We start from the raw sequence: 23,788 nt of genomic DNA, 5'->3' as shown, positions 1-23,788 counted from the left end.
TCAATAGTTTTGAATAACGTGCGTGGATTGTTGCTGTTCTGTTGGACGACATTAGAGAAATATTTTGTTTTCTCACTTTTGACAACTCTTTGATATTTGACCCAGTTGCTTTGTAAGATATCAAAAGAAATTTGCAGCTTATCTTTTTTCCACTTGCGTTCAGCTATTCTGCATTCCTGTCTGCACGCGCGAGTAACATCATTTAACCAGGGCTCTATTTTATTTCTTGGCCGCAGTTTTTTGACTGGAGCTATTGCATCGAGAATGTTGAGACAAGCAGAGTTAAATGAGTAGATTAGGTTATCTGGACTTGAGTGTTCTGTAAGATTATCAGCGGCAGGAGAAAAAGCCGCCGAGAACCGAGCAGCAGTGGTGGAATTTAAAATGCGGCGGTAGCGCACGGGGGCACAACGCTCAGCTTAACAAGAGAGGGAGACATCAAATAATACAGGCCTATGGTCAGAAAAAACAGCATCGCACATATTAACGTTACACACAGATAACCCACAGGAGAGTACCAAATCTAATGTGTGACCGTGCACTTGAGTGTATTCAGTCACAGACTGTATTGGCCCTTTTCCACTACCCTTTTTCAGCTCACTTCAGCTCGCTTCAGCTCACTTCAGCCCGACACGGCTCGCATTTCGGCTACCAAAAAACAGCACGACTCAGCTCGCTTCAGCCCTGCTTAGCCCCTAAAACTCGCACGGTTTTGGAGTGGGGCTGAAGCGAGCCAAAGCGAGCTGAGTGAGGCTGGGGGTGTGAGCAGACACTCCCCTGTGCACTGATTGGTGAGGAGGAGTGTCCTCACATGCCCACACACGCCCTGCGAGCACGCTGGGATCTATAAACACCGTAAACCCGGAAGAAAGAGAATTACGAATTACGAGAATTTCTGAAGCCTTATGCGCCTCGCCTCATCTATACGCTCTTGCCAGTATCTGTTGGCGTTGTCGGTGACAACAAGCCACAGCACCAAGACCAGCAACACTAACGACTCCATGTCCTCCATGTTTATTGTTTACTATTCGGGTCGTGAGACTACCGCTTAAAAGATCACTGATGTCACTGTTTGCGCTGCTTAACGACATCACGTGACGTCCACCCACTTTCGCTAACTCCACCCAATGTGTCCACCCACTTCCAGCCAGCACGGTTCAGCGCGGTTGTAGTCGAAATGCAACTCCAACAGCCCCGCTCAGCTCGACTCAGCACGGCACGGCTCAGCCCGGCTCAGCCGCGTTTGTAGTGGAAAAGCGGCATATAAGACCAAACAAATCAATAACGTTCAGAAAGTCATTAACCATTTGCTTTGATGGACAGCATACATGTATGTTAAAGTCACCCACTATTAGAACTTGATCATACTTTGGCAAAATTTCTGACAGGAAATTGGAAAAGTCACTGATAAAGTCCTTATTGTAGTTCGGTGGCCGATAGATCACAGCACAAAAAACTGGCTGAGAGTGCTTGAGTTCAAATGCCATTAGCTTAAAACTAGAGAAATTCTGGACTGATGTTTGCGTACATTTCAGGCTGTTTTTAAACACAGAGGCTACGCCTCCACCTCTTCCTGTAGTCCTAGGTGAACTAAAATACGTGCAATCAGGCGGCAGCAGTTCAGTGAAAGGGCCAGACTCACCCACATTCAGCCACGTCTCCGTTACGCAAAGCAGATCCAGTTCATGAGTTCTAAAAAAGTCATTCAATATGAAAGTCTTGTTGACAATCGATCTTGCTTTGACCAAGGCAATCTTGGCTGAAATCGAGCCACATACCTTCTGGGGTGCCCGACCAAGGGGCCGAATGTTACCGAGGTTAATCCCTCCTTTCCAGGATCGGAGTGAGCGCAGGAGCCGGGGATGGTAGTCCACTGGTCCAACAACGGGCCGCAGTTTTTGTGAGGCAACAGCGCTAACCACTACACCACCGTGCCGCCTGAAAGACAAACCATACATTAAAATTAAAAAAAAAAAAAAACATTAAAACAAGTTACAGTTCAAAATTAAAAATTAATTCGACAGTGCAGTGATTAAATTTGAAAAGCAAGTTTGAACAGGTGTGTTTTGAATGAGGATTTGAAATGTGGAAGGGAATTGATATTTCTAAGTTTGGGAGGTAATGAGTTCCAAAGCTGGGGAGCAGAGCAGGGGTGTAGTGGGCATGGTACACGGGGGTACGCCGTCCACCCACTTCTCCCGAGGTGACAATTCCCCTGCTGGAAATTGTGAGAGGATGCAGTGCGCGAAGCAATTTGGTCACGCATGTTTGCTGGCCGTGAATGTGTGACCTGCTATGACGCTACAATGATCATGTGTGTGCTTGAGACAGCAGCCCCTCCCCTCTCTGCTCCCTCACTGGCCCCAGTCGGCATGGTGACGGGCCTGAGCAGGAGCGCTGAGTCACACAAGATCTTGTCAGTTTTCTGCTGTTTTTTGCTCAGGAGCAGGCCTTGAACAACGACGAATAACTTGAAAACGAAAGCAGCTATTCACAAAATTATTTCACAGTGAGTGCTACAAGGGTCTCCTGAATACAATGATGTAATTTTTTTGTCTGTAGTGTTAAAAGTGAGGACACTAGAGCGAGTTACAAATGAGTGACTTTTCTGTCACGTTTATAATGGGTGTCAATGAGGCCTCCCAGCTGCACTCTCCTCAGTTTGAGGCTTCTCATTCAAAAACTGTAAATCCTATTGGTTAGGTAGACACATTGTGTGAATCAGGACAAGTGTGACTACTACTTTTGAGAAAATCATGTCTGTAGAGTGAAATTTTTGGCTGAAAACACAGTTTAAGCGAGAAAGTTTGAGCTATTTTTTCAAGCTCTCTACACTCTAACTAAATGAGCTCCACTGGTGTGTAACGCAATAGACACCCATTATAAAGCCGGATTTTCTACCGGACCCCACATGGCGTTTGAGCCGGGACTGATCCGAAAATGTAGAACCTAGCAGAAAAGTTGAATGCCAGATCCACAGAGGAGAAGTTTTCCTACGTTTTAGAGTTTGAATCATGTCTCTAGGTGAAAGCATGCCAGAGCAGCGGATGTTTGAAAAAGTGGGGTTTTTTTCAATTAATTCCATAGAAATGAATGAGGTGGAGCCGGCCCCCGCCTCCGCGGTGAGGGAGTGGGGCGAGGGAGAGGAACAGAAGGAGAGAGAGAGAGAGAGAGGGGAGGGGAGAAGGGGAGACGTCACGAATCGCATACCCCCACTTTAAAAATCTCCACTACACCACTGGAGCAGAGCAGCTGAAAGCTCTGCTCCCCATGGTGGTGAGACGGGCGGAGGGGACAGTCAAATGGATAGAAGAAGAAGATCTGAGGGAATGAGAGGGAGTGGCAACATGGAGGAGATCGGACAGATATGGGGGAGCGAGGTTGTGGATGGCCTTAAAAGTTAACAGAAGGATTTTGAATTCAATTCAAAACTTGACTGGGAGCCAGTGGAGCTGCTGCAAGATGGGCATGATGTGGTGGATGGAGGGAGTTCTGGTGATGATGCGGGCAGCTGAATTCTGGACCAGTTGGATCTTATGGACAGATTTGTGAGGGAGACCAGAGAGGAGGGAGTTGCAGTAATCCAGACAAGAAGTGACGAGGCTGTGGACAAGCATAGCAGTGGCATGGGGAGTAAGGGAGGGGCAGAGACAGTTGATATTGCGTAAATGGAAATACGCAGACCGGGTAATGTTATTGATGTGGGATTGGAAGGAAAGAGTGCTGTCGAGGATGACACCCAGACTCTTAACCTGTGGGGAGGGGGAGACAGAGCAATTGTCAATATAAAGAGAGAAACTGTCAATTTTGGATAGTGACGATTTGGTGCCAATGAGGAGAACCTCAGTTTTGTCACTGTTTAGTTTGAGGAAGTTGGAGGAGAACCAGGTTTTTATTTCTGCTAGGCAGTCAGTAACGGAGGAGGGTGGAAGGTTGGAAGTGGGGTTACTGGAGAGGTAGAGCTGGGTGTCATCCGCATAGCAGTGGAAACTGATGTTATATTTAAGGAAGGTGTTTTTTTTTTCTCTCCGTGCTTCCATGGAAGGCGGTCGCATTTTCTGCTCTCCCCCTCCCTCCTTTTTTTCCCTGCTTGTGCTTCTGTGTCTTGTCTCATCTGCTGTACTTTTTGAAGAGACTCTCCCTGCATTACTTTCTAAACTAAAACAAGCATGGAATTGATAAATTGGTCTCCTAACAAAATTGACACAGTTTTCTCGATGAGAAGCCTGGGTTCGGGGGAACCCGTCTGTCCTGCTGGAATGTTTGCGGCTGGTTACACAATGGATGCCTAGGAGCGGTGGCAGGTTGTGTGCCTGGCAATTCTTTCTGTGGAGGACATTGAAGATATCTACCTATTCGGAACCATGATTACAGGACTTTTGCTGATTGGATTAGGCATTGCCCTGGTATATCGAGGAAATAAGACAACGGTGACAGCTGTTCAAAGCCCCACAAAGCTACCCGATATGATTGGAGTGGTGGGCAAAGCTGTTGGCACTCGGACTGTTGACATTCAGAACTTTAACCACAAAATGGTTGTTATCTCGGAGCAGCTTTCAGCTTTGCAAGGAATACGTTTTTCGGAGATCAATTTGAATTTGAATAGAATGGATGGAATGGACAGATATGGACGAGCGGTGTGGACGTGCAAAGACTGCGTCTGGAAAGACCAAACAATTTATATCTTATCGACATTTGGCTCCCTGAGACAGCACCGGCCTCTGTCACAAGAATGGCCAACAAGCTTGTTGTATGCTTTTCCTCCACTCCCTCTCATAGCTCAGGTCCTCCGGAGGATCGGAGAGGGCCAACACTTAGTCCTGCTGGTTGCTTCACGGTGGCCATCGAGGCCTTGGTTCCCGGACATGCTCCGGCTGCTGCAGGGTCAGCCATGGCAGTTACCATGCAGAGCGGATCTTCTGTCACACATGGATGGGTGGATCTGGTATCCGAACCCAGGTACCCTACGTCTATGGGTTTGGCCCCTGCAGAGTCTGTCACTGAGCAGCTAGACGAGTCTGTTCAAGAGACACTTGATAACTCCAGGGCTCCATCTACTAGAGCTTGCTATGCACTCAGATGGAGGATCTTTTAAGATTGGTGTGCCGGCATGGGTCTTGAGCCAGCAGTTTGCCCTGTGCCACATGTTTTACGCTTCTTGCAGTCCCATTTGGATCAAGGCAAGGCAGTCAGTACAATAAAGGTCTATGCTTCGGCCATTTCAGCCTTTCACCAGGGCACAGGCAACAGACCCCTGGGTAGGCATTCTTTGATTGGCCAGTTCTTGAAGGGAGCCCACCGGTTGCGTCCAGGTCGCACCTTGCGGGCGCCGAGCTGGGATCTGCCCACAGTCTTAACATCGCTCACTGAAGGTCCATAGGAGCCTATTTCAGATGCAGATTTGCGATCTTTGTCCCTTAAGACTGCTTTTCTCTTGGCACTCTGTTCAGCAAAGCGGGTTGGAGAGCTGTGTGCTCTCTCCATTAGCGATGACTGTCTAAGGTGGCAGGCAGGAGGCACTGGCATGTCGCTTTGGCCAAATCCAGCTTTTCTGCCAAAGGTTCTTAATCAGCAGTCCATCAACCAGGTGTCCCAATTCCAGCCTTCCTCTGCCTCGCAGGCAGAGCAGGACAAGTTGCTCACTTTGTGCCCAGTCAGGGCCTTGAGGGCTTATCTGTACTCACCTGCTTTCTGTAACTCCCTCATGTCATTCTTTGCTGAAAAAATCCAAACAATTCACCAGCATCTCGGTTCACAATCCACCCCCATCAGTTTACCTGAACTTCCTCCATCCTCTCACTCCTTTTCCTCCTTCCAGCTTCCCACTGCCTCAGAAATCTCAGATCTCATCCATAAGTCTAAGCCATCCACATGTCAGCTGGACCCCCTCCCCACTGTTCTTGTTAAAGCCTGCCTTCCTTCTCTGGTCCCTTTCATCTCTGCCATCATCCATTCCTCTCTTTCCACTGGAACTGTTCCTACGTCCTTTAACCTTCATCCTACCAAGTGGGGTCCATCTGGACCCCGCACCTATATGTTTGTTTGCCATTTTAAAAATATGTGACATACTGCCTCACCGTTTTATGAATTTGTCGGAATTTATGTCTTAATTAAAACACTAAAGCACCAGAAGATCAGCTTTTTGCATTGTGAAGGTATAATTAATTTGTTACTGGGGTCCAACCGGACCCCAGAGTAAAGTTTATTTGTCTTTCATTTTATAATTGAATAGCACACTGAAAGTTAACTTCTTTTATTTCTTTTATGTTCCATAATGAAACTACCAAGGCATTCCTTCTTGGGGTCCGTGTGGACCCCACTGCTGCAATAAACACAGGCTGCAAAACAAAAGCCCTAAATTATTTTACAATTACTTTTTTGTTTTAAATTCTGTAAGAAAAGACCTAAGTTGTAATCCAGAATGTTTTACAGCTGCATGAGCTGCAAAAATCATGTATATAATGCCAATTTTTTTTGTGGCGCTATAATTTGCTACATGTATGCTAGTTATTGCAATATTATTGCAATGTTATTGCATTTATAATACATCATTGATATTCAGCCATAGTGGATTTTGTTCTTCAATAAAGTTATGTCTGTTTGCTGCATTGAATTGGTTCTTACTGCATTGATTTCAAGGTATTCCCTCCTGGGGTCCATACGGACCCTGCCTGGTAGTTTGTGTATGTAAAATTGGCTGGTAGGATGAAGGTTAAGTGTGTTCTTTATGCCTTGGGCCCTTTAGTGTATTGCTGTTATTAATACAAGATGTTCTGAACAAAACTTATCTGGTGATTTTGTCTTTATAAGCTTTAATTTTAAAGAAAAGTATTGGGGTCCAAACGGACCCCACATGGTAAGATTAAGGTGTAAAATAGCATGGTAGGATGAGGGTTAAGACTGCTGCAATAACACCAATATTGAAAAAACCTGGTGCAGATCCTACCAACTTCAATAACCTACGCCGTATCTCTAATCTATCCTTCATTTCGAAAATTCTTGAAAAAACAGTAGCTAATCAACTCCACTTCCATCCACTCCACTTCCACAATAACCTGTATGAACAGTTTCAGTCTGGTTTCCGTCCCCTCCATAGCACAGAAACAGCTCTAATCAAAATCCCCAACGAGCTCCTCATGGCAGCTGATTCTGGTTTACTCACTATCCTCATCCTCCTTGACCTGAGTGCAGCCTTCGATACCATTTGTCACTTCACCCTCCTCAATAGATTAGCATCCATTGGTATCACTCACACCCCCCCTTGACGGGTTTAAATCTTATCTTTCCTGCTGCACTCAGTTCATTCAGCTTAAATCTTTCACATCCCACTCTTCCCCTGTCACTTCAGGTGTGCCCCAGGGCTCTGTCCTGGGGCCCCTCCTTTTCATCATTTATCTCCTTCCCCTTGGCAACATCTTCCGTAAATATAATATCAGTTTCCACTGCTATGCGGATGACACCCAGCTCTACCTCTCCAGTAAACCCACTTCCAACCTTCCACCCTCCTCTGTTACTGACTGCCTAGCAGAAATAAAAACCTGGTTCTCCTCCAACTTCCTCAAACTAAACAGTGACAAAACTGAGGTTCTCCTCATTGGCACCAAATCATCACTATCCAAAATTGACAGTTTCTCTCTTTATATTGACAATTGCTCTGTCTCCCCCTCCCCACAGGTTAAGAGTCTGGGTGTCATCCTCGACAGCACTCTTTCCTTCCAATCCCACATCAATAACATTACCCGGTCTGCATATTTCCATTTACGCAATATTAACCGTCTCCGCCCCTCCCTTACTCCCCATGCCACTGCTATTCTTGTCCACAGCCTCGTCACTTCTCGTCTGGATTACTGCAACTCCCTCCTCTCTGGTCTCCCTCACGAATCTGTCCATAAGATCCAACTGGTCCAGAATTCAGCTGCCCGCATCATCACCAGAACTCCCTCCATCCACCACATCACGCCCATCTTGCAGCAGCTCCACTGGCTCCCAGTCAAGTTTCGAATTGAATTCAAAATCCTTCTGTTAACTTTCAAGTCCATCCACAACCTCGCTCCCCCATATCTGTCCGATCTCCTCCATGTTGCCACTCCCTCTCCTTCCCTCAGATCTTCTTCTTCTATCCACTTGACTGTCTCCTTTGCCCTTCTCACCACCATGGGGAGCAGAGCTTTCAGCTGCTCTGCTCCCCGGCTTTGGAACTCATTACCTCACGAACTTAGAAATATCAATTCCCTTCCACAGTTCAAATCCTTACTCAAAACACACCTGTTCAAACTTGCTTTTCAAATTTAATCACTGTATTGTCTAATTAATTTTTAATTTTGAATTGTAACTTGTTTTAATGTTTTTTTTGTTTGTTTTTTTTTGTAATTTTAATGTATGGTTTGTCTTTCATTTTTGTACGGTGTCCTTGGATGCTAGAAAGGTGCCTTTAAATAAAATTTATTATTATTATTATTATTATTATTATTATTATCTGGCCCGTACACAGTCCTTGAGGAGAATGCACTCTCAACTTTTTGTCTGTTATGGGGCGGCAAAGTGCGGGCTGCTGCTTTCCAAACAGGCTGTCTCATTGGCTGGTGGAGGTTATTTCCCACGCTTACAGGGCTCAGGGGATACCGGTCCCTTCGGGTACGAGGGCTCACTCTACCAGAAGTGTGGCTACATTTTGGGCTGCCCTTAGAGGTGTGGCAGCAGGGGATATCTGTGCAGCGGCTTCATGGGTTATGCCATGCACATTTACCAGATTTTACAGGGTGGACGTAACTCACCCAGCTCCGGTCGGCAACGCCGCACTCATGTCCGTGACCGAGCGAGGTTCTAATGATTAATTCTGGGTTCCTTGCCACTCTTTTGGTATGTGTCATCTCTTTTTAGACTGTAGTGACGGTCAGAGCGAGGTCGAAACAGATTGTAAGTTATGAAGGTAACTATGGATCTGTGAGACCAAGGGATGACCGTCACTATCCATGTCACTCGGACCATCCTGAGGCACTCAAGGTAGGAGACTGAACCAGGAGCAATCTCTGCTATTTATAACGTGAGTCGTTCTGCTTCTGGAGGTCATGGACATGACTTTGTTGACATATGGTCTCGGTGATAGGCAGAACGAAGGTGATCATTCCTTTTTTAGACCGTAGTGATGGTCATCCCTCGGTCTCACAGATCCATAGTTACCTTCGTAACTTACATTTTCATACGTTCACACCTGACATTCTTTTTCTCACGCAACCTTTTCATATCCTTACCTGTCTTCCAAGGAAATCAATTTTCTCATTGGCAATGTTCCCATGTTTTCATATGTTCACACCAGACATTCTTATTCTCATGCAACCTTTTCATATCCTTGTGCTCTCCAGGCAGCCCAGAACATACCCAGCACAAATCCCTCTGCTCCCCTCTCCTCACATGTCCTTTCATGCTGATGCTGCTCTTTTCAGATTGGCCCCAGCAGGGGAACTTTGCTTTTTTTTCTCCTTGCTTTCTTTCCCTAAAGGAGGGTGTGGGGGGGCCTCACCTCTGACCCTCCAGCCACCCCCCCGGGATCCATTCCAATAAAAAGACGTCCACCCCATCACACATACACCCCCCTCCACATACACTATATTGCCAAAAGTATTCGCTCACCTGCCTTGACTCACATATGAGCTTAAGTGACATCCCATTCCTAATCCATAGGGTTCAATATGATGTCGGTCCACCGACATCAACAGCTTCAACTCCTCTGGGAAGGCTGTCCACAAGGTTTAGGAGTGTGTTTATGGGAATTTTTGACCATTCTTCCAGAAGCGCATTTGTGAGGTCACACACTGATGTTGGACGAGAAGGCCTGGCTCTCAGTCTCCGCTCTAATTCATCCCAAAGGTGTTCTATCAGGTTGAGGTCAGGACTCTGTGCAGGCCAGTCAAGTTCATCCACACCAGACTCTGTCATCCATGTCTTTATGGACCTTGCTTTGTGCACTGGTGCACAGTCATGTTGGAAGAGGAGGGGGCCAGCTCCAAACTGTAAAAACAGTCTGCATGCCTACACGTAGGTGCTTGATTTTATACACCAGTGGCCATGGAAGTGATTGGAACACCTGATTCCGATAATTTGGATGGGTGAGCAAATACTTTTGGCAATATAGTGTACACACACACACACACACACACACACACACACACACACACACAGATGCCTACTAGTATGGATTGGCCGTATTTTGTACGGAAAAGTTACGTAAATACGATGTTACGGCAAACAGTGTTATTCTGTACGGAATTATTATAAAGTCTTAAAAAATTCCAGTGAGTTGTTTTTAAATGTCCAAGCGACTTTTTCAATCCATGCGCGATTCACGGCTAGGCTATTTATTTTTACGACAACCACACATGCTGTGTGTGACATGCGCCGATTCCGCACATTTGTTCGCACTATTTTCGATACGGTAGAATGGCATTGCATTACACCCAGTCAAAAGGGCAATGGATATGCGCACTGCAAACTGTGTAGAACTGACATTAACATCACTCATGGTGGTCGCGATGACTGCAGGCGGCATGTCAACTACAAAAAAAACATATGGAGTATGCTGAAATGCTGAGTCAGGCGGAAAGTAAATCTGGGGGTATCCAGCAGTTTTTTATGAAATCTGTGGATGAAAAGACACAGAACGTGACACGTGCTGAAGCGGTGATGGTTGACCTATGCTTGGAGTTGAATTTGCCGATTAGTGCCATGAAATGTGAGTTAAACTTATTCACTTTCTTTTTACATGTATGATTTTTATTCACTGAAATATCAAACACTGGCTGTACTTCTTTAATTCAAAGTCTTTTCAGTGTTGCAAGTGCAAATGTACATGTAGTATGATCAAAAACAGAATTTTATGATTAGTGCTGTTGGGATTGTGGCAAAAAATTGATCATTCCACTGTTTTAAATACAATTATAAATGTCATTTTATTCAATGTCTCTTCTGAAGCATTATGCTGAAGTATTTATATATTGGGACATTAAGATAACAATATCGGACTCTCTTTGGTATGAAATAAGAATTTTTTTTTTAATTTTATTAGAATCCGTTAACAGGTAGAACATTTTGCCAGGCAATATAATATAATACTTTTGAGGAGTTGCATTCAATACCAATGATTGGTAGTCAACCGTAATGTCTGCAAACAGGGAACACTATTGTATTTATAAAAATGTGATATATTGTATGCTCTAGAAATTTGTTGAGTGGAAATTCAGTTGAGATGGCTGCTTGCGTTTTGTTTATTCAATTCACACAAAACAGTTCTTTTTAATAATTTAAATGTTAAACATATTGGTATATATACACCTCTTTATAATGGAAATGCGCATAAATTAATGTTACTGAAAGTCATTCCAAAATACTGAAAAATGTTTTCAAGAATACTGAAATTCAAAATTTGGGGTAGGCATTTCTGCACACACACACACACACACACACACACACACACACACACACACACACACACACACACACACACACACGTGCTGCGCCCTCTTTGGCAAGCACAATTTAACTACAGTTGATTTTCCAAAAATGATATTACAGACAGACTTTGTGCTAATTCGCCCATTTTTAACCCTTTAACTGACCGCTCAACCATTTGGTAGAGCACATTTTAAAACACCAAATCTCACCAAATTTCCATCTGTCATGAATTCAATCATAAGACACCTTTCTACCACCTGGGCACATGTTAAACACAAATAGTTTGCTCAGTACCCCTGTGATGTCGAAGGCCACACCTTTTAACTAAACATGATCTGAAGAATGAAGCAATTTCGGCCATATTTTGCCAAATCACATCTATCAAGTTTTCAAAGGTAATACTTTTTTTTTCTTCAAATCTATGTTAAAATGAAGTCAAATAACATACCAATTAATTTACCTACAAAATAAAATAACACCTTCATGGTTAAATAATTTTTTGAAAATTTGCATGACCAAACGGTTGATAAGTCAATTAATTTATGGTCAAAGTCAGGTCCCCATAGGCAATACTATGTCACCAAGTTTCTGAATTGGTGATATCAATCATCATACTGTTTTAAAATGTATACTGCTACTGTGAACATAGCACATATATATATATATATATATATATATATATATATATATATATATATATATATATATATATATATATATTAAACCCATTCATAAGCATGCATTATATCAAATATGCCATCTAGATATCCAATTCAATTCAAGCCATTGGTCGCATAATAATCAAAAGTGTGTTTTGCTATTACAGTAAAGTGTTTTACTGACATCACATGGAGTCATACTCCTTTTCCATAAAAGTGTTTTGTAGAATTTCAGTGTAGACTATTACACTAAAACACAAGAAATCTATGCCAAAGTCAGATTTATTACCATAAATTGACCATTCTGAAGGGGGGGGGGGGGGGGGGGGGGGGGGGGCTTTGATATGTCACATTTCAGCCAAATGGAGCAAGAAAAAGCTAAAAAATAATTTTTTCAAAGCCTTTTTCATCTCATCTCATCTCATGTCATTATCTCTAACCGCTTTATCCTGTTCTACAGGGTCGCAGGCAAGCTGGAGCCTGTGCTTAATTCCAAGTTCCAAATTCAGTCTGCAACTGATTTTCATAACCAACTTATATTCGTCATGCATATAATCAGGGCCGTTTCAATGTACTTTGCATACCCCGGTGGTCCCCTTCAGCTTGGGGCCTGGTTTGGCCAGGCCTGGTTCGCCGGCCCCTGTTGCAATGGACCTGCATAATGCTGATAAAGAGTGTATCAGGATATGAAATATGGATTTATTATTTTCTGCAACTCATTTTGATATGTCAAGATTAGGCCTATGTTGGTAAATAAAACATTATGTGCTTTTGATCATCTGCATTCTCCATCTTGACCAACAGAGATGTAACGTATCATTCACTCACTCACTTATCTTCTCTCTTTCACTAACTTATTCATTCACATATTCACTCATATGAACGGAATCCATAGTCGGTTGCGTACGTGCTTGAGTAGCACGCATGCCTGTATTCCAACCGTCATCTGATAGATGATGCAATACCTTACAACACAATGGACTGTTTCTCTATTGACAAGATGCATAAGATTCACAGGAACTTTTAGGTCTCTAGGAAGAATCAAACCAAAAATATCATGTTGCATTTCCTTGTTAGAACACATTTTTGTTCCCTCAATATTTAAAAAAATGTAAGGGAGTATGTAAAAATAATACATACAGTATATGTCCATGTATTCAACGTGCATATTAATATTGGATTAGATTCAACTTTATTGTCATTACACATGTATAAATACAAGGTAACAAAATACAGTTTAGCATCTAATCAGAATTGTAATGAGCAGCAAGTGCGGTAAATAGGCTACAGTATAAACAGTATGTGCAGTCAAGAGCAGTTATAAAGAGGTGGGAATAAATAATTGGCATTAATACATAAGGGCAATATACAGATGTGCTATATTAATATACAGAGGGTCAATATACTTCACTGTAAAAAAAAATCTATTGTTTTTACAAAAAAAACCTGGCAGCTGTGGTTGCCAGAATAATTCACTATAAAATACAGTGAACATGTAAACAGTTTTACTGACCAAACAGTAATTACAACAGTGTTAAACTGTAAAATAAACAGATTGTCCCATAATTTTGTACAAATTTTAAGTGTGTTTTTAAAAGGGTTTTTTTTTTGTAATAAAACAGTTTTCCCATCTAATCTCAGTATCTCATCTCTAGCCGCTTTATCCTTCTACAGGGTCGCAGGCAAGCTGGAGCCTATCCCAGCTGACTACGGGCGAAAGGCGGGGTACACCCTGGACAAGTCGCCAGGTCATCACAGGGCTGACACATACGGTAGACACAGACAACCATTCACACCTACGGTCAATTTAGAGTCACCAGTTAACCTAACCTGCATGTCTTTGGACTGTGGGGGAAACCGGAGCACCCGGAGGAAACCCACGCAGACACGGGGAGAACATGTAAACTCCACACAGAAAGGCCCTCGCCGGCCACGGGGCTCGAACCCGGACCTTCTTGCTGTGAGGCGACAGCGCTAACCACTACACCACCATGCTGCCCTAAAACAGTTTTACCAAATAAATTTAACAAACTTTTTCCGATGAATTATCCTAATAATGCTGTTATTTTACACTTTCTTCCAGTAAGATTTACAAATAGTTTTTGTTTGTTGTCCATGAAATTTAATTTAGTCTTACTGAAGAAATACTTTTGAATAACAGATTAAAACTGTTAAAATGCCAGTATAAAAATTTTATTAATATTTTCTGTAAAACTGAATTTAAATTTGCTTTAAATGTTTTTCTTTTTATTAATAATTATATTTTCAAATAATATCTATAAACATCAAATTTCAACAAACATTTACCACTTAAATGCAACTTTAAAATACAAGGAAGCCACATATAAAGAGTATCTATAATAATAATAAAAAAACTTACAATTGCATGCCTTCGAAAAATTTATTTTCAATGCAATGTTCATTTGTCATTTCTGAACATAAAACATGAAGCAAATACACCCGCTAAACAGATGTAATTTTTTTTTCAACCATTTTGACTTTATCAGAAACAGTAAGATGAGAAACAACTTTCAAACCTATTTAGACATTTTTTGGCAATTATTAAATCACACTACAATCAACTTCTATTTTGGGTGTACATTTACAAAAACATTCAGCTCCAGTATTATTAAACACTGCCTTGATTTATCAGATGTGATTAACCAAAATATCTTTTTTTTCTTCTGTCATAATATTCCAATCAATCTCTGAATTTAACATTTTTACTATCACCCTCTCAATAAGGTGTGGGTTTTGACGACAGAGTCAATTTCTTAAGACTAAATTAATAATTAGTGTGCAGTGCCTACAGTATTTATGCATATATCCATGCATGTGCCCAATAGCTGTACAAGGCGTTTGCTGAACCAAGGAGACCAATGTTATGTTCGAGCTATTGGAAAAATTCTCTGCCCTATTTTATTCAGATGGAAGTCAAGATGGTAAGTCACAGAAACATTTCTTGATTAAAGAAAGAAACAAAAAAAAACAGGTAAAATGTGTATTTATGTTATATCTTATAAGACTGTTCAATGATTTGTTACTGTATTTTGCCAAGACAAATTTGAATTTGGGGAGCAGCTTCCTATCATCTGTAAGGTGCTTTGTGATTTAGTATTGTGAAAAAAAAAAGTTGTCTCTAGAGATTTTTTACAAAACAGAATCCAACAGAACTTTGGAATTGGATCTAACTCACCCAATTATAAAAATAGATGGAAGAATCTTAAGGTCTACAAAATATTTACAAAGAATGCAAAAAACTGCTTTTACAAAACAAAGACCTTTAACTTTCTGTGAATTACAGAATGTTACTTTCTAGAACAATAACAAAGGCATTGTCACAAAAATAGATATGAATTTGCTATTAAGCAAATACAAAAATCGAGAAACTGTTAACAACTGGATGCAGTCTTAATTTTTATGATGCGACTTCTTTGCAACAGTCTGACAACTGGTTGGAAAACTCATTGACTTGAGTCCGTTCTCAGACATCATGCCACTCATGATCTGAAAGTTCCTGGATCAAGGTGAGGACACGGGGGTTCACATGCAGTCTGGGTTTGCGGGTTTCTTCCAACTTACTGCCCTTCTCTGGGTTGATTGAGAAGAAACACCTTAAGATAAAGAAGACAAACAGAAAACTACATCAACATTTGCTTCACGAAGCCACAAACTAAAGTGTTTTACTGACATCACATGGAGTCATACTCCTTTTCCATAAAAGTGTTTTGTAGAATTTCAGTGTAGAATATTACACTAAAACACAAGAAATATATGCCAAAGTCAGATTTATTACCATAAATTGACCATTCAGAAGGGGGGACTTTGAAAAAAAAATCTTTTTGATATGTCACATTTCAGCCAAATGGAGCAAGATAAAGCTAAAAAATCATTTTTTCAAAGCTTTTTTCATCTCATCTCATCTCATCTCATCTCATCTCATTATCTCTAACCGCTTTATCCTGTTCTACAGGGTCGCAGGCAAGCTGGAGCCTGTGCTTAATTCCAAGTTCCAAATTCAGTCTGCAACTGATTTTCATAACCAATTTATATTAGTCATGCATATAATCAGGGCCATTTCAATGTACTTTGCATACCCCGGTGGTCCCCTTCAGCTTGGGGCCTGGTTTGGCCAGGCCTGGTTTGCCGGCCCTTGTTGCGATGGACCTGCATAATGCTGATAAAGAGTGTATCAGGATATGAAATATGGATTTATTATTTTCTGCAACTCATTTTGATATGTCAAGATTAGGCCTATGTTGGTAAATAAAACATTATGTGCTTTTGATCATCTGCATTCTCCATCTTGACCAACAGAGATGTTACGTATCATTCACTCACTCACTTATCCTCTCTCTCTCACTAACTTATTCATTCACATATTCACTCATATGAACAGAATCCATAGTCGGTTGCGTACGTGCTTGAGTAGCACGCATGCCTGTATTCCAGCCGTCATCTGATAGATGATGCAATACCTTACAACACAATGGACTGTTTCTCTATTGACAAGATGCATAAAATTCACAGGAACTTTTAGGTCTCTAGGAAGAATCAAACCAAAAATATCATGTTGCATTTCCTTGTTAGAACACATCTTTTGTTCCCTCAATATTTAAAAAAATGTAAGGGAGTATGTAAAAATAATACATACAGTATATGTCCATGTATTCAACGTGCATATTAATATTGGATTAGATTCAACTTTATTGTTATTACACATGTATAAATACAAGGTAACAAAATACAGTTTAGCATCTAATCAGAAGTGCAATGAGCAGCAAGTGCGGTAAATAGGCTACAGTATAAACAGTATGTGCAGTCAAGAGCAGTTATAAAGAGGTGGGAATAAATAATTGGCATTAAGGGCAATATACAGATGTGCTATATTAACACACAACCCATAACATTATTAAGCACACAAAGCACCAACTGCACACTGACAGTAAGAATGGAAAACACATTTGGCTTTTGCTTACTCTGTGTGCAGTGCATGTCAGTTTTCAGTATCTTACAACTTTGTAATACATGCAGCTTAGTATTTTTTTTTACTATTTTCGCAGAGATTTTGATATTTGATCTCAACCTTTTCTACACTTTTTCACTTAATGGTTCTTGTCCTTTTCTACCTTATTTCTTCACCTCTTCCACTTCTCTAATTCTTATACCTCTTTCACTCTCCGTCCAATATTGTCCAAAATTGTAATCCAGACAAATCCTTACCTGTCTTTTTTTGCAGTACTAAAGGTCTGAATGTTGAATGAAGTAATTATCAAAAAGTGCTTTGGCATGTGTCAGTGTAGGAAGGTAATTCTCAGAATAGTCTGAGTAGAAGAGACAGACGTGAATATTTTTTGTAAGTGTGCTATAAAATTGCAAAATGAGTCTTATGCAGTGAGTTGTGTTTACAGTTCTGCAATAAGTGTGCTGTGCAGTGTGTTGTGTTTTACAGTTTAGCAAAAGTTGAGTTACAAAATTTCAAATTGAGTGTAAAGAGCTGATTGGGCTTTTAGTTTGGCAAACTTTGTTAATAGATTGGCTAAAAGTGTTAATCGTTTCAGAAATCATACCAAAAGAATCACTGTTAGTGTTTAAGTATTCAGAAAAAAAACTGTAAAAGAAGCACTTCTGCCTTCTGCCGCTCTATCTGCTGCAGCCACTCCCCCTCTCACATACATTCTCCCAGTGCAGTGCATCAGTGTGCCAGCCATCGACGACTCCTGTGCTCAGTAGCTCATCATGTGTCAAACACACCTCTTACCGTTCAAAGGAATTACCATCTCACCTCAACATTGTAGCCTATAGTTTGAATTTTACAGATCTTGCAACAACATGCCAACACACGTGAGTAAAAAATACATTATGTTAAAAATAACTTGCAGCACAAACACGGCTGTTGCCTATGAGGTAACCTGGTAATAGACCAGCTCCTCGTAATACACTTTGTTTCGTACAGAGGGTCTGGACATTCAGGTATTGAGAAACGATTGCTTGCTGGAGGTGTTTATGTTTAAAAAGATTGGATCAGCCTTTGACTGATAGCCTGCCTTAACTGATAGCATTCCTGCTCTGCATTTACAACTCCTCCCTCTGTTCGCTGAATGGTCAAGTTAAAATGCCTCCTGAGACAACGAGCTCAATGGTATCAAATCCAGATTAGGACTGTAGGGAGATGATAGTCAAGCGGAAGTGTGTAGGAAGGCCTGGCCGGCTACCTATGAGGCATTAAATAATGCATGAAATAATTTTGCAACAGAACAACACAGGTATGCGGTGTGTCTTCAAACAGCACAGCACATTACCTGCAACCCAAACACGCGATTTCAACTCACACTAACTTCATTGAGACCGTCTTTGTAGCCTACCTTCAATAAACAAGTGGCGGCATGGTTTTCTTTTTTTAAGCATTCTTTCAAAACATGGGGCAAATTGATTGACTCACAGATAGTTTAAAATATTACCTGTCCATTGTTGATGCGTGACCTCATCAAGTTCATTACCATGGTGATCTTCACGGCATCTGCCCAACATGCTGCTGTCAACAATGGACAGGTAATATTTTAAACTATCTGTGAGTCAATCAATTTGCCCCATGTTTTGAAAGAATGCTTAAAAAAAGAAAACCATGCCGCCACTTGTTTATTGAAGGTAGGCTACAAAGACGGTCTCAGTGAAGTTAGTGTGAGTTGAAATCGCGTGTTTGGGTTGCAGGTAATGTGCTGTGCTGTTTGAAGACACACCGCATACCTGTGGTGTTCTGTTGCAAAATTATTTCATGCATTATTTAATGCCTCATAGGTAGCCGGCCAGGCCTTCCTACACACTTCCGCTTGACTATCATCTCCCTACAGTGCTAATCTGGATTTGATCCCATTGAGCTCGTTGTCTCAGGAGGCATTTTAACTTGACCATTTAACTTGACACACTTCCGCTTGACTATCATCTCCCTACAGTGCTAATCTGGATTTGATCCCACTGAGCTCGTTGTCTCAGGAGGCATTTTAACTTGACCATTCAGCGAACAGAGGGAGGAGTTGCTAATCTGGATTTGATCCCATTGAGCTCGTTGTCTCAGGAGGCATTTTAACTTGACCATTCAGCGAACAGAGGGAGGAGTTAAAAAAGAAAACCAAAAAAAAGAAAAAAGAAAACCATGCCGCCACTTGTTTATTGAAGGTAGGCTACAAAGACGGTCTCAGTGAAGTTAGTGTGAGTTGAAATCGCGTGTTTGGGTTGCAGGTAATGTGCTGTGCTGTTTGAAGACATAGCTACCTATGAGGCTGAATGGTCAAGTTAAAATGCCTCCTGAGACAACGAGCTCAATGGGATCAAATCCAGATTAGCACTGTAGGGAGATGATAGTCAAGCGGAAGTGTGTAGGAAGGCCTGGCCGGCTACCTATGAGGCATTAAATAATGCATGAAATAATTTTGCAACAGAACACCACAGGTATGCGGTGTGTCTTCAAACAGCACAGCACATTACCTGCAACCCAAACACGCGATTTCAACTCACACTAACTTCACTGAGACCGTCTTTGTAGCCTACCTTCAATAAACAAGTGGCGGCATGGTTTTCTTTTTTTAAGCATTCTTTCAAAACATGGGGCAAATTGATTGACTCACAGATAGTTTAAAATATTACCTGTCCATTGTTGACAGCAGCATGTTGGGCAGATGCCGTGAAGATCACCATGGTAATGAACTTGATGAGGTCACGCACTGTCTGAAAAGACTTAGGCATTCCTGAGAAATAAAGACATGTATATGAAACAAGTTCCTGTAAGATAAAAATGTGTTAATTCATGTAAAACATCAGGCCACAGTACTTACAGTACTTTGTTTGTAAGCGGTCATTACATTTATTTCATTTATTTTATTTAAGTTTAGCTTTGACTACAATTCAGGCCACACCAATTCGATTAGTTGGTTCTCGGAATCGCCACTTGAAGAAAATGCAAAATGAAAAAAAAAAATCGAAATAAAACTCCCGCCAACAGAAAAGGTCACGTGACGTGAGATCACGTGATGTCGAAAACCAATCAAATCGCCCCCTTTACTTTCGTTAAAGACTTGTGAAGTAGCCTACTCTTGGTCAAATCTTTTTTTCTGTGCATTGTAGATGTTCAATTGACTGTAATTCAATCATTTATTTAGCCTGTTTACTGGTTTGCCTGTATTGTTTGGTCTTTTTCCACCGCTAATTTTACCATCAGAGCATTATTATTATTTTTTTTTATTTCGCCCGCTCGCTTCATATTTTTTCTGAAAAAATCCAAGAACCAGCTAATTAAATTGGTGTGGCCTCATCATGAAGCTGTTTCTTCCCATGTTGCAATCAGCTGCTGCTGGTCAAGGACAGTTGTGTTTTTTACTTCAGCCTCCACAGTGATGTAATAAAACATGCAGTAAAAGACCTGGGATTTTCAGAAAAAGACACAAGTGTTTCCACAGAGATACAATATAAGGGAACATTGTATAAAAAGGGGCGTTTCCTGATATCAAAATATGATGAGTATATGGAGTTTGGAGAACTGGTTTTAATTCTGATTCAAAATGAAACTGCTGTGTATTTTGTTATGGATCTACAAACAGCTGTCTATCATTCTGAATACAATCTGTATTCAGTGACAAAACAGAGTTCAAGCACATTGTGTCTTAACATGACTTGTAAATGACTTGGTCGGCTTTTAGCCTTTGACCTCTTATCAGGTAAATGGACAACAAGTTATTCCTCTGAAACACAGTGTGTTTTCAAAATAGAATTGTCTTTGTATACCATAATGGAAATCCCACTTAAAACAAATATGTGTGATATGTGGATGTAAACAAACAAACAAATAAAACAGGGAGAGAAAAGTTCGATTAAAAACTTAAGGATGTACATAAATAAAAAGTGTGAATCAGGCATGAGATTATCTTTGACACTAAGTAAAAGTCTCTTTAATCTGTACATAGTTAACTACGTGTTAAATTACAGTTGTCTTCTTTTCACAAAAAAACTTGTCTAACTGATTTTATTCCAGAAATAGCTGAGCAAACATTTCTAAGCAGCGCCATCAATGAGGTGTTGCCTGACCTTCCAGAGGCTTCAAAAGACATTCTTGAGGAGACATTACAGTCGATTGGAGTGGAAACATATGATGACTTCCAGTTCATTGTTGAGGAAGACTTGCTGTCAGCATTAAGACCAGTTCAAGCCAGAAAAGCACTTGCTGCTTGGAAATTCAGATGTAAGTGAAATGTATTACTAGAAACACTCAGTGTCAAAAGCAACATTTAAATGATCAGTTGCAAACATGATATTCATATTCAGTTCTGATAACTTGTATGTGTTTGTTTTTTGTGTGCTTTTGAAGGCCAGACTCCTGAAACCAGCAGGTCCTCAAGTAATACTTCGCCAGATACTCCTGCGTCACTGCAGTCTTTGTCCCCGCAAAGTGTGTCATCAAACTCCTCCAGCAGCAACCAGACTTCTGAAGCAGACTGGGTGGATACCTTTGAGATACCATGGGAAAAGTTCTCAGAGGAACTGATGCAGTCATTAGAGAGAGGAAAACGGCCAAGTCCAAAAATGAGGAGGGAGATGGTCAGGATTGTGGTGTCTGAAATGATGCGAAAAAGTTCTTGCTTAGGTAAAAGGAGTTCTACAGAAGTTGCAAAGAAGATGGTGGCAAAATATCCAAAATCTCTACAAGATGTAATTGGCCCTGGCTATCACTCACTAGTCAAACAACTGCAATATCGAATGTAATTTGCTATTACAGTAAAATGTTTTACTGACATCACACGGAGTCATACTCCTTTTCCATAAAAGTGTTTTGTAGAATTTCAGTGTAGAATATTACACTAAAACACAAGAAATCTATGCCAAAGTCAGATTTATTGCCATAAATTGACCATTCAGAAGGGGGGGCTTTGAAAAAAAATCTTTTTGATATGTCACATTTCAGCCAGGCTGCACAGTGGTGTAGTGGTTAGCGCTGTCGCCTCACAGCAAGAAGGCCCAGGTTCGAGCCCCGTGGCCGACGAGGGCCTTTCTGTGTGGAGTTTGCATGTTCTCCCCGTGTCCGCGTGGGTTTCCTCCGGGTGCTCCTGTTCCCCCACAGTCCAAAGACATGCAGGTTAGGTTAACTGGTGACTCTAAATTGACTGTAGGTGTGAATGTGAGTGTGAATGGTTGTCTGTGTCTATGTGTCAGCCCTGTGATGACCTGGCGACTTGTCCAGGGTGTACCCTGCCTTTCGCCCGTAGTCAGCTGGGATGGGCTCCAGCTTGCCTGCGACTCTGTAGAACAGGATAAAGTGGCTAGAGATAATGAGAGAGAGATGACATTTCAGCCAAATGGAGCAAGATAAAGCTAAAAAATCTTTTTTTCAAAGCTTTTTTCATCTCATCTCATCTCATCTCATCTTATTATCTCTAACCGCTTTATCCTGTTCTACAGGGTCACAGGCAAGCTGGAGCCTGTGCTTAATTCCAAGTTCCAAATTAAGTTTGCAACTGATTTTCATAACCAACTTATATTAGTCATGCATATAATCAGGGCCATTTCAGTGTACTTTGCATACCCCGGTGGTCCCCTTCAGCTTGGGGCCTGGTTTGGACAGGCCTGGTTTGCCGGCCCCTGTTGCGATGGACCTGCATAATGCTGACAAAGAGTGTATCAGGATATGAAATATGGATTTATTATTTTCTGCAACTCATTTTGATATGTCAAGATTAGGCCTATGTTGGTAAATAAAACATTATGTGCTTTTGATCATCTGCATTCTCCATCTTGACCAACAGAGATGTTATGTATCATTCACTCACTCACTTATCCTCTCTCTCTCTCACTAACTTATTCATTCACATATTCACTCATATGAACAGAATCCATAGTTGGTTGTGTACGTGCTTGAGTAGCATGCATGCCTGTATTCCAGCCGTCATCTGATAGATGATGCAATACCTTACAACACAATGGACTGTTTCTCTATTGACAAGATGCATAAAATTCACAGGAACTTTTAGGTCTCTAGGAAGAATCAAACCAAAAATATCATGTTGCATTTCCTTGTTAGAACACATCTTTTGTTCCCTCAATATTTAAAAAAATGTAAGGGAGTATGTAAAAATAATACATACAGTATATGTCCATGTATTCAACGTGCATATTAATATTGGATTAGATTCAACTTTGTCATTACACATGTATAAATACAAGGAAACAAAATACAGTTTAGCATCTAATCAGAAGTGCAATGAGCAGCAAGTGCGGTAAATAGGCTACAGTATAAACAGTATGTGCAGTTAAGAGCAGTTATAAAGAGGTGGGAATAAATAATTGGCATTAATACATAAGGGCAATATACAGATGTGCTATATTAATATACAGAGGGTCAATATACTTCACTGTAAAAAAAAAAATCTATTGTTTTTACAAAAAAAAAAACTGGCAGCTGTGGTTGCCAGAATAATTCAGTATAAAATACAGTGAACATGTAAACAGTTTTACTGACCAAACAGTAATTACAACAGTGTTAAACTGTAAAATAAACAGATTGTCCCATAATTTTGTACAAATTTTAAGTGTGATTTTTAAAAGGGTTATTTTTTTTGTAATAAAACAGTTTTACCAAGTAAATTTAACAAACTTTTTTCTGATGAATTATCCTAATAATGCTATTATTTTACACT

At 40.9% G+C, this 23,788-nt stretch overlaps 1 long non-coding RNA gene across 1 annotated transcript; it reads left to right on the top strand.

The window, feature by feature from the left end:
• Positions 1 to 17,770: 17,770 nt before the first annotated feature.
• LOC132867922 (uncharacterized) lies at positions 17,771 to 22,871 on the top strand. The gene is made up of 3 exons (XR_009650787.1): positions 17,771 to 17,951; positions 21,133 to 21,339; positions 21,466 to 22,871. It is a non-coding gene; the product is annotated as an uncharacterized LOC132867922 (long non-coding RNA).
• The last annotated feature ends 917 nt before the right edge of the window (positions 22,872 to 23,788 follow it).

Source organism: Neoarius graeffei, chromosome 19 (genome assembly GCF_027579695.1).
Source record: "Neoarius graeffei isolate fNeoGra1 chromosome 19, fNeoGra1.pri, whole genome shotgun sequence".
Taxonomy (NCBI): Eukaryota; Metazoa; Chordata; class Actinopteri; order Siluriformes; family Ariidae; genus Neoarius; species Neoarius graeffei.
The sequence above is the reverse complement of the archived record's forward strand: the minus strand, read 5'-3'. Positions and strand labels throughout refer to the sequence as shown.